The sequence below is a fragment of the Neomonachus schauinslandi genome, chromosome 14 (assembly GCF_002201575.2).
Source record: "Neomonachus schauinslandi chromosome 14, ASM220157v2, whole genome shotgun sequence".
In the NCBI taxonomy this organism is placed as follows: domain Eukaryota; kingdom Metazoa; phylum Chordata; class Mammalia; order Carnivora; family Phocidae; genus Neomonachus; species Neomonachus schauinslandi.
The window spans coordinates 68,500,949-68,511,860 of record NC_058416.1 but is presented as its reverse complement, the minus strand read 5'-3'; the positions used below and the strand labels follow the sequence as shown (position 1 = coordinate 68,511,860).

The following is a 10,912-nucleotide window of genomic DNA, read 5'->3' as shown; positions in this document are numbered from 1 at the left end:
TAAAGATTTTTAAAAAGATTTCTCCAAAATCTCATTCCAGACAGATTTGAGCCAGCCTTCTGTCCCCTCATTCAGTTGCCTCTGGAATAAACCCTTGCCCTGATGCATTAAGAAAAAAATCTCATTCTGGCTGCTGTGTAGAGTTGGATTGCAGGGAGCAAGAGTGCCTGTGGGTAGATCGCTCTTCTGTAAGTCTTTCGTTTTAAAGAGGTCATGTGACTTTCTAAGGATCACGGGGTCAAGTAAGTGAAATGGCTGGGCTATTACACCCAAATTGTCCAACAATTTTCCAGGATGACTTTTTATGAATCCTATGCCTTCCAAAGAATACTGGAACAATGTGGGTTCTGAAGGGTAACAATAGAACTCTGTTGCTGGTAAGTGAATCCAGAGCTAAGGTGGAGGGGGATGTGAGGAATGCAAAAGGCATTTAACCCCATTCAGCAAATACAAGTTTTGTTACATTGTTGTGGGAGCTTTAACATCTGAGTGATTTGCAGCATGCAGTCCTGGGAAGAAATTCCAAGAGTCCCTGCTGAGATTTTCATTTTTGTGACTTTGAAGCTAAGGCCAAAAACACTGGCAAAAACTTGTTCGGCAAAGCAGATTTTTTGCTGTTCATAAGATTACTTCTCAGGTAGAGCAAGTTTTTGGCTATTTCTGTCCATAATTGTTATCAATTTTGTTTTCTTATTTACACTCTCTGGTAGGTTGAATTATTACCCATTTGTTCCAGTTCTCCATACCTCCCTGTATTACATTCATGTTCTTTTCCTTGTGGCTTTGTGATTCTTCCCACTATGGGTAGAATATTTTCCCCTGCTCTGTTGATATTGAGGTTGGCCATATGACTTGCTTTGGTCAACAGAGCATGGAATGATGTGAGGAGAGCAGAGGCCTTCAATGTTCTTGTGTGGTTTGGCTTGGCTCTCTTGCTCTGGGGAGCTATTGGTGCAAGGAGTATGAGAGATACTTGGACCACACTAGAACCTAAAGTCTGAAGCAGAGCAGACCACACTAGAACCTAAAGTCTGACCTGAAGTCTGAAGCAGAGCCACTGAACTGAGCCCACTCTAGATCAGCCAAACCACAGTTGACCTATATAGATCCAAGAGCAGGATAGTAAATGCTCACTGTTGCTCTCCCTTGAATTTAGGGTGGTTTGTTATGCAGCAATATTGCAACAAAAGCTCACTAATACACACTAGGAATGCTCATCTAATTTAGATTTTATACACAGAGTGTATTCTATTAAACTTTATTATTTTTACAATTTGTCTTTCCAAAGCAGTTCTTTCAAAATGTGTAACTTGATCTTGCTCATTTTTATTTCAGTCTTAATCTTGCCAAAAATCTTATTAACATTCCGAGGTGGCCAGTTCTCTAAAAGAAAGTTTCCTCTGAGTTCTGGAGTTAACAGATGTATCACTTATTTTTATCACACCCACCTGGAGTGTCACAGGGAAATGGCAAAATTTGCTAAATGAGAAGGTAGTCTCTTACTTTGAAAGTTCTTTATCTTCCAAGGCCAAGAAGAGATACCAAGACTTTGACATCTTTGTTCTAATGATGTGCATGTGTTCATACTCCTTAACTGGAAAGTCCTTTTCCAAAAGAACCTAGTCTGGCCACTGCCTTCCTGAAGCAGAGGACCCAGACCATTCCTGCTCTCCTCCAGTAGACTGCGCCATCTCTCTGAATCCCTACTGGTGCAGAAATTCTCCAGTTATGCTTCTACGATGGTCTACTCTACAGCAATGGGAAGCAATGACCCATATCTACGTATATCAACCTGAGTAGGTCTCAAAAATAAAATAACCAAGAAGCTAAATGACACATACTCAGTAGACGATTGGTGCACTTTAAAAACAAAATACAGGGGCACCAGGGTGGCTCAGTCGGTTAAGCATCGGACTCTTGATCTCAGTTCAGGTCTTGATCTCAGGGTTGAGAGTTCGGCGCCCTCCCCCCCCCCCCCCCCGCCCGAGTTGGGCTCCAGGCTGGGTGTGGAGCCTAAAATAAAAAGTAAAAATAATAAAACCAAAATACGTATCCTGTCTGTTCAAGTTTCTCTTCCTGCTGGCATACCTAAGTCAGTCTCCCAAAGATTCTGAGCAGCTGCAGAACTCTTTGTGGAAGCTTTGAAACAACTGATGAGTCTGAGGAGCCATTTTGAGCAAGGCAGAATGCTCACGGACTCTGTGGTAATGAGAGATCCAAACACTAAGTGCTTCAGGGGAGGGTGGAATGGAGAGTCGTGGAACCGAAGAGAAGATTCTCAAAGACCTGGTGCCCACTTTACCTGACATTAAAGAAGATGCTGAAGGACATCACTTAAGAGATTATTTTGAACACTATGGGAAAATTGAAATCATTGAAATCATGGCTGACGGAGGCAGTGGCAGGAAGAGAGACTTTGATTTTGGGACCTTGGATGACCACGACTGCCTGGACAAACTGTCATTCAGAAACACCATTCAGTGAATGGCCACAACTGTGAAGTGAGGAAAGCCCTATCTAGCAAGAGATGGCTACTGCTTCGTCCAGCCAAAGAGGTGGAAGTGACTCTGGAAACTTTGGTGGTGGTCGTGGAAGTGGTTTTGATGGGAATGACAACTTTGGTCATGGAGTAGTTAGTGGCTGAGGTGACTGTGGTGGCAGCCATGGTGGTGGTTGCATGTGGTGGCAGTGGGGATGGCTGTAATGGATTTGGGAAGAATGGAAGCCAACATGGAGAGGGCAGAAGCTATGATGATTTTGGCAATTACAACCATCAATCTTCAAATTCTGGACCCAGGAAAGGAAAACACTTTGGAGGCAGAAGCTCTGGGCCCTATGGTGTTGGAAGCCAATACTCTGCCAAACCACAAAACCAAGGTGGCTATGGTGGTTCTGGCGGTGGCTATGGCAGTGGCAGAAGGCTTCGATTACTGCCAGGAAATAAAGCTTAGCAAGAGAGCAGAGCCAGACAAGTAACAGGGAAGCTACAATAGATTTGTGAACTCAGCCAAACACCATGGTGGCAGAACCTAACTGCTACAAAGAAGACAAGTTTTAGACAATATTCATGTGTATGGGCAAAAGACACAAGGACTGTATTTGTGACTAATTGTATAATAGGTTTTTTTGGTTTCTGTTCTGTATAAAGTTGAAGCATTCCAATAAAAAGTCTTAATACAGATTTTTTTTTTTTGCACCCATACTGTTGATTGCTAAATGTAATAGTCTGATCATGATGCTGAATAAATGTGTCTTAAAACCAATATAAGGTGCACGTGGCTCACGGACCAGTCATATGGTCAGTAGACCATATGACTCTTGACCTTGGGGTCATGAGTTCAAGCCCCACACTGGGCATAGAGCTTACTAAACAAAACAGTATAAAAATAATATTGTAAGTTGCTTATGGAGAGAGAGACAGACAGAGACACAGACAGAGAGGAGGTAGGGCACTGAGGCACAAATACTAACCTTCCAATAGTGGCTATCTCTAGGGAGTGGAGCCAGGGATGTAACAGGGACTGATAGTCTGTTGGGACCTTGGTGATATCGGTAATCTTTTCTTTTAAACATGACTGGAGGGGCGCCTGGGTGGCTCAGTCGTCCGGCATCTGCCTTCGGCTCAGGTCATGATCCCAGGGCCCTGGGATTGAGCCCCGCATCGGGCTCCCTGCTCCGTGGGAAGCCTGCTTCTCCCTCTCCTGCTCCCGCTGCTTGTGTTCCCTCTCTCACTGTGTGTCTCTCTGTCAAATAAATAAATAAAATCTTTAAAAAAAAAATGACTGGAAGCAATTTGAAAAATGCTAATCCTTGTTAATTCTGAATGGTGGAAATATGGGTGCTTTTGTTATTCTTTGCTCTTTTCTGCAACTTTTACATTCCTTAAAATAAAAAAAAAAGGTCTTTTCTCTCCCCACAGCACTTCTATCTGTATCCTAAAACTTGCCAGCCTGTCTCCTCTCAGTTCCTGACCCATGTGTCTGCCTCTCCTACCTGTCAACGACCTTCCAGAGGACTGGTTATTTTGTCCTACGGTGCTCAGGCAAGCCATGATACATTGATCTGTTCAATAAGCAGTGACTGAGCACGAGTGTACCAGGGATATGCAAGGGGCTGGGGATAGCAAACAAGACCTCACTCTCCTGAAGCTCACAGGGGAGGGGCATCCTGGGGAGTGAGCAGGCAGCACAGAGGGTGGGAACAGTGGGAAGGGGCTGGGGGAAGCCCCCAGAGACCTGAAGAAGTACAGGCAGTCCAACGAAGGGGTGGGAGAAAGAATATCTCTGGCCAAGATGACAGCTTCCTGCAAAAGCTTTAAGGCAAGAGACAGCATGGAGGATCTGAGAAACTAGAAGAAATTCAGGGTGGTGGAGTAGCAAAGGGAAATGAGGCTGGAGAGGAAGGCACAGGCAGAAATGTTGCATTTGGTAGCAGAGCCTCATGGTCCGGAGGAGACTTGGGCTTTAAGCCTGTTTCCTCATCTACAAAATGGGGATTAAAATGATCCACTCCAAGTTGCTGTGAGAATTCAAGGTTTTTTTTTTTTTTTTTTTTTTTTTAAGATTTTATTTATTTGACAGAGAGAGACAGCGAGAGAGGGAACACAAGCAGGGGGAGTGGGAGAGGGAGAAGCAGGCTTCCCGTAGAGCAGGGAGCCCGATGCGGGGCTCGATCCCAGGACGCTGGGACCATGACCTGAGCCAAAGGCAGACGCTTAACGACTGAGCCACCCAGGCGCCCCAGAATTCAAGGTCTTAAGAACAAAATTTGTGCCCTTGGGCAGGGCTCCGTAAATGGTAGTTACTATCTTTACTTGGGGGTGAGGAGAAAGCAATGGAGAGATTTTTAAGAGGTGGTTCTGACAAGGGCGAAATTGTGTTTTCCAAAGCCTGCTTATGCAGGCAGCAGTAGGGGAAGGCAGCCAGACTCATCAACTGCTGCAATGCTTTGGGATATTTGCCTCTGTGTTTGCACTATTTCAAGGACCATTTCACCATCTTCAAGAGTCTGAGATTAAAAATGCAAAAGAATGGAGCACCTGGGTGGCTCAATAGGTTAAATGTCTGCCTTCGGCTCAGGTCGTGATCCCAGAGTCCTGGGATTGAGCCCCATGTCAGGCTCTCTGCTCAGTGGGGTCTGCTTCTCCCTCTCCCTCTGCCTCTTCCCCAGCTTGTGCACTCGCTCTCTCTCTCAAGTAAATACGTAAAATCTTTGGGAAAAAAAAGCAAAAGAAAAAGGAGAGAAAATTGGGACACCAGTGTGGCTCAGTTGGTTAAGTGTCTGCCTTCGGCTCAGGTCATGATCCTGGAGTGCTGGGATGGAGTCCTGCATCGGGCTCCCCACTTCTCCCTCTACCTGCCGCTCCTGCTTGTGCTCGCTCTCTGACAAATAAAATCTTAAAAAAATAAAAAAGGAGAAACATTCTCAAGACGATTCCTCTGCATGGGAGTCTCTGTCTTCCAGCACCCTGCACTTATGTCCTTGAGCCAGGGATGCAGTCTCCAGGTTGGGCTGCATGTACCACCTCCCAGGTAGGTGACCCCACTGCCTTGCCACTTCTGTTATCGGTAACTCAACCGGCCCCTCCCCGCCTGTGAGCTCCAGCCAATCAGAAGGCGTGAGGCCAGCTATGAGTGTGGCTGCAGCTGGAGCTGGGCAGAGCCAGGCATCAGAAGAGTCAACCAAGGGCGCCCAGGTGGCTCAGTTGGTTAAACGTCTGCCTTGGGCTCAGGTCATGGTCCCAGTGTCCTGGGATCAAGTCCCGCATCGGGCTCCTTGCTCAGCGGGGAGCCTGCTTCTCCCTCTCCACCTGCCACTGCCCGTGCTTGTGCTCTGTCAAATAAAATCCTAAAAAAAAAGAAGAGTTGACCAGTTTTACCTTGTGTATCTGGGCAGCCGCAGGCCAGGTCCCTTGAAGAGTAATTGAAGGGAGAAGAATTATATGGCCTTCACATATTCAGTCAGGGCGTTGAAGAGGATTTTACCGGGTCTGTGCAGCAACAAGTTCTGTGAAAGCAGCCCCACGACATGTTTATGCAGCTCCTACCGTGTATGTGAGGCACTGCATTAGGTGCTTCAGGAGCCAGGAGAGCCCAGGGTGAGTAAAACAAAGTCCCTGACCTCAAGGAGCTTACATTACAGTGATGAATATGTACAAAGTAGTAGTAAATGCTGTAAAATAGAAAGTATCATAAGGGTGATGTAGAATGGGAGGGGATACAGCTTTAGGAAGGGTGATCTGGGAAGGCAAAGATTTGAGGGAACATGTAGAAACGTGGGAGAACATTCTGGGCCCTGGAAAGGGAGCATGCCTGGTCTGTTCAAGGAACTGCAAAAAGTCTGTAGGTAAGTTCTATCCAAATTGCTACTATCTCCTCCGTGAAAAGGGGGAAGATACTGGAAGTGTAAGATGTTATGACTCACCTATGACCAGTTGCTTAAAAAATTAGGAATTTTCTAGAACACTTCTCGAGCAAAGTCCCAGAAGGAACTGCAGAGATGAGGTCTCCATCACTGCAAGAGGGCAGGACACCACAGAGGATTCTTAGCTTCTTTCTGGGACAAGTCGGTGTGGTGTTAGAGAGCCATGTTTTCAGTCATTCTTTCACTAGTTGCCATTGGTTAAAGAGAGAGCTGAGGATGGAGTACTTATCATAGCCTAACCTCATGTACAGCTAGGAGGATGTGATAAAGGGCAAGACCTTTTTTACAGTAAATGAATGTACTTATACTCTCTCCCTTGTAGTCTCATTAGCAAGTCAAGCTCTTATTCCAAATAGGCTAATATTTGAAACATATTTTGACTTGACTTTATAACTCCTTTCTCCCCGCCTCTGCCAAATGAGAAATTAAGGTGCACTATTTAAAAATCATACCTAACATACTTGCTCGGCAACCCCACTTCACTTGGTATGACTCGGATCTGAGTAAGTCTTAGTGGTTTCCAAATACCAAATTCTGTCACGAGATAATTTGCGACCACTGAGTAAATTTTATTTTATTTAAGATTTATTTTCTTCCTTTAGAGAGAAAGAGTGAGAGTGAGCTCAAGGAGGGAGGGAGGGGCAGAGGGAGAGGGAGAGAAGCAGACTACCTGCTGAGCATGGAGCCCGATGCAGGGTTCAATCCCACGACCCCATGATCATGACCTGAGCCAAAACCAAGAGTCGGATGCTCAACCAACTGTGCCACCCAGGTGTTCCCCCACTGAATAAAGTTTCAAAGGTTCACTGCAGGCTCAGAAGGTCACCCAAAGGTGGAGTCTTATACATGTTCTGAGCACAGGACAGTCCTCAGAAAATGGTGAAACCTCATGACATTATAGGTAAAATTTTAACTTATTACCAAGCCATAAGAATAAAGTAACAGGGGTGCCTGATTGGCTCAGTTGGTAGAGCATGTGACTCTTGATCTTGGGGTTTGAATTTCAAGCCCCATGCTGGGTGTAGAGATTAAAAAAAATTTTTTTTTAAATATTTTATTTTGAGAGAGAAGGCGAACAGAGAGGCAGAGGGAGAAAGAGAATCTCAAGCATACTCCATGCTGAGCACAGAGCCCCACATGGGGCTCGATCTCACAACCCTGAGATCATGACCTGAGCCAAAATCAAGAGTTGGACACTTAACCAACTGAGCCACCCAGGTGCCCCTCTGTTTTTTTTTTAAGGATAACAGCCTTGAGAGTTATTTGAAAGGTTTTCAAAAAAAAAAATTTATTTTCATAAATTAACACACATAACAGTGGGAATTTTAGAGTCACAAACTACCAAACAGAAAAGGAAATGCAGGGGCATCTTGTATGCCAATGTTACCAAAAATGTACAAATTTCACTGAACTGTTGACCATGATAATATATAAACACTTCAGGCAGCTATTTACTGGCCCAGACCTGCCCAAGGAGATGCTGAGGTCTCTCGCCAAGAATTCAGATCCAATTCAGCACCAGGGAGGGGCTCATGAAGACACACAACGAACAAGCCATCAAATCTGAGTATATACTGTGCTAGATGGCGGGCTATATGGGGACCCTCACTTTATAATCAAATTAGCGTTTGCTGCTCAATTTGTGGTTAGATAATATAAAACTTTGATTTTCGTAAAACTAAGCCTTCCTCCGAAGCCAGCTGTTTACATTAATGAGTGCAGTTGTGGTAAGGAGCTCTTCCCTTGCATGAATCCAGGAAAGGCTACTCCATACCTCTGGCCAATTATTTAGACTTTGGATACAGCCACCCACAACGTGGTGTTTAAAAGGTCCTTTCCATGATACCAGGGGAAAAGCTTCCTGAAACAAAACAAAAAACAAAACAAAACAAGGGAATTTAAGAAAGCACCAACTGCATACTCCTCCCTCAGGTGATGTGAGAAAAGTATCACTGACTAAAAGTTGGTCTTCCGTGGATCTTACCGTACACGGTATTATGAGATGGAATCCCGGGACGGAGCGCTGGCTGTGCGTTCCACTAGGCTGCACCAAAGCCTTGGCTCTGCTGCCCCGGTCCCGCATCCTCCACATGCTCTCGGTCTGGTAGGCAGGGAGTGAGCCCTGGGGGGAGGGATCATGCCCAGAGGGTAGGATCTGGAATTTACCTCAGGTTGGCTCTGGTGCCCACGCAAAAGACCCTTTCAGGCAAAACTGTGACAAAGTGTCATGATTTTCACAGCTCTTGAAGGAGCGCTGAGTTTTGGGATTCACAGCATGAGTTTCTAAGCTCTTCAGGCTCCAAGTAAGGCAAACGCTACATGTCTTTCCACTGTACCTCCCTCAGCTGTAGCTCTTAGAGTAAGGTCACTAAGAAAAAGTGGACATAATTTGCTTGAATAGGTGATGAGGTAAATTTAAACTAATAGAGAAATAAAGCTGGAAAGGTGACCAAAAGAGAAGGGGAAAGTGGGTGGGGAGCAGATGAGGGGCAAATATAGCTATAAATTGAAAGATGAAAAAACAACAACCCACATTTGAAGTTTCAGTGAAAAGCTGACGGGCAGAACCCTGATTGGACCTGAGATTTCTCCTCTCTTTCCCATATTAAAAACACTAAACCTCTGGAGTTGAGTTATAGCTGAGTAAATTATAGTTAATTGTAAGTTCCCACCACTTGGGGTGGGAAGTCCCCATACTCAGAAACTGTACCAGCCCCCAGCAGCAGACCTCCAGTAGCTCTGGGCAGGTGGGGTGCCAGTGGCCGACTAACGCCTCCCATAGTGGGCAGCTTCCACAGGCTCCGAGGACCACAGAGCGTTGCAGCTGGCCAGGCCAATGACGACAATGGATGCTAAGACAGGTGTGGCTGAGCGCGGCTAGAACTTGATGTATCAACTTCAGGCAAGCAATTTCAAGTTTGCAATGGGGGCCCCTTCTTAACTTGGGAGCAGGGGAAGGCCCCTTAGTCAGGGGGCGGGCCAAGAATTTCAAGGATAGGCAGGGCCGCCTCAGAGCTGCTTCTCTCCCACATGGCCAGGACAAGGAGAGAGCCCAGGTCTCCACTTCCTCCATGCCTCCAACGTTCCACATCACTGCTCCTGGCTCTTCCAAGTGCCATGCCTATAAAGGGCGAACTTGAAATTGTGTCTCTGTAATGGTGGTGATGCCACAGCTGTGCCCACTCAACCTCAGTCTGCCGGATGACACGGCTGCCGCACTGCTGATTCATCTACACTGGCAACGGAGCTGGCAAACAGGGCTCTGTTGAGTTGCTGGGAGTTTGCACGCTGTCCAGCAACACTCCCTAAAAATCTGTTGGAGGGTGCAATGGATTACTAATCCCACTCCTTTAGGCAAAAAGACAGAGAGAAGCATTTAGTGTCTAAGGACCCTGTCCCAGGAAGGGAGAGGTACTGAGGTGAAACACAGGTCGTGTCTATACAGTCTGGGCAAAGCAGATGTAGAACGACGGAATCTAGTTCACATCATTCAGAGCCAGTGTGGAAGTGTGGCTCTCTTCTAATGCTATTTGGCCATGGCCTTAGAAGCCTCCTTGGGTCACCAGGTATGTATTTCACTTACTAAATGCTATGTCTGAGGCAGTGGGCCTAGAAGACAGACAGATGTGGCACTTTTATTTTTTTTTCTTGCTCATGTCAGTTCTTCTGCTCCAGTGCGGCATAGACTGTCAACCTGCAAAGGAAAGGCACACAGAGACCCCCCACCCCCGCCCCATCTCCCCACCCACTCACATATGGGGAGACAAAGGAACCCTAGGAGACACACTCCAGGATGGCACCACTCGCTCTTCCCTAACAGACTGGCTTTGAAAATATCTCTGGAGTTCTGACAGTCTCCATGGGTGGATGCTTCCCAGCAGTGGCTCTTAGGAGAATGGGAAGAGGTGACCAGTGTCCTGAGGCTGGGTGTAGCATCTCACTTACCAGCCAAGGAATGTTAGTTCTCTGAACTTTTGTTTTGAGAGCAAGAGAGAAAGAAAGATAAAACACAAGGGAAGGAGGTCGGGGGAAGCAGGGCAAGGGCACACAGGAGTTAAGTGGAAAAGGAATGACACCTCTGGGCCTGGCTGATCCACACAGCATCCTTCTGCCCACAGACTCCCGCGGGCCCAGATGAAGGAACTCTGCTAACTCTGGCACTCCACAAAATTTCCAGGAAAATTTCCAATTTGACACAGGAGCCCCCCAATAAGACGGTGTCCTCCGAGAGGGCTGGCGGTGGAATTTCATGATCCCACTGCAAGGATGCATCACTGGGCCTGAACCACGTCCTCACTCCCCACTTTTGGAGCAAGTTGCTCTGACAGCTGTGAACACTCTGGGCTGGACTTTATCACCGCCTGAGCTGTTGTACCCAACTTTGTTATACGCTACCACTTCAGATAAAACCCATTAAGACCACACCCAACGTTCATATTTTTTAAATGGTTGGGAGGAAAACCTGCTCTTACTTCCATCATTAAAATAA

At 46.2% G+C, this 10,912-nt stretch overlaps 1 pseudogene; it reads left to right on the top strand.

The window, feature by feature from the left end:
• The first annotated feature begins 338 nt into the window (after nucleotides 1-338).
• LOC110592477 lies at nucleotides 339-2,951 on the top strand (annotated as a pseudogene).
• The last annotated feature ends 7,961 nt before the right edge of the window (nucleotides 2,952-10,912 follow it).